The sequence below is a fragment of the Tachyglossus aculeatus genome, chromosome 1, assembly GCF_015852505.1.
Source record: "Tachyglossus aculeatus isolate mTacAcu1 chromosome 1, mTacAcu1.pri, whole genome shotgun sequence".
Classification (NCBI taxonomy): Eukaryota; Metazoa; Chordata; class Mammalia; order Monotremata; family Tachyglossidae; genus Tachyglossus; species Tachyglossus aculeatus.
Genome location: NC_052066.1, coordinates 99,487,730 through 99,488,366, shown reverse-complemented (window position 1 = coordinate 99,488,366; position 637 = coordinate 99,487,730). Strand labels below are relative to the sequence as shown.

The following is a 637-nucleotide window of genomic DNA, read 5'->3' as shown; positions in this document are numbered from 1 at the left end:
AATTAACCTGGCTGAAACAGGGGTGTGAACATATAAACAAAAAATAGATGAAGTCTTGTCTTGTCTTAGGTTGTTTCCCATCCATAGTGACTCCATGGACACATCTCTCCCAGAACACCCCACCTCCATTTGCAATCGTTCTGGTTGTGTATCCAAAGAGTTTTCTTGGTAAAAATATGGAAGTGGTTTACCACTGCCTCTTCCTTGCAGTAAATTTGAGTCTCCATCCTCAACTCTCTCCCATACCACTGCTGCCCAGCACAGGTGAGTTTTGACTTGTAGCATATTCCCTTCCACTCACTAGCCACTGGCCACACCAGGAATGGAATAGGTATGCCTCTGCTTGACTCTCCCTCCCATAGTCGAGACTGGTAGAGTAATGGAAACTCTCCAGGTGCCATCCTGGGAAGGGGATATGAAGTCTACAGAAATACAAACTCTACACTTCATGTCAAGGGCATTAGGGAAGACCCTGTTTACATTAAGTATAGAACATGATCAGAGTTTCCATGTGAGGGAATACTGAAATAACTAGACCAACAGAATGAATCAGCTGAGTAATAAGTACATCTCTTTAGTGAGCACTTTTTTCCAATAGACAGGTTAACAGTTTTTCTGGACATATGAAGGACAAAGA

At 42.7% G+C, this 637-nt stretch overlaps 1 non-coding gene across 1 annotated transcript; it reads right to left on the bottom strand.

Annotated features, from left to right (window-relative positions):
- Nucleotides 1–274: 274 nt before the first annotated feature.
- Nucleotides 275–412, bottom strand: LOC119935002. The gene has a single exon (XR_005453060.1). It is a non-coding gene; the product is annotated as a small nucleolar RNA SNORA7 (small nucleolar RNA).
- Nucleotides 413–637: the final 225 nt, after the last annotated feature.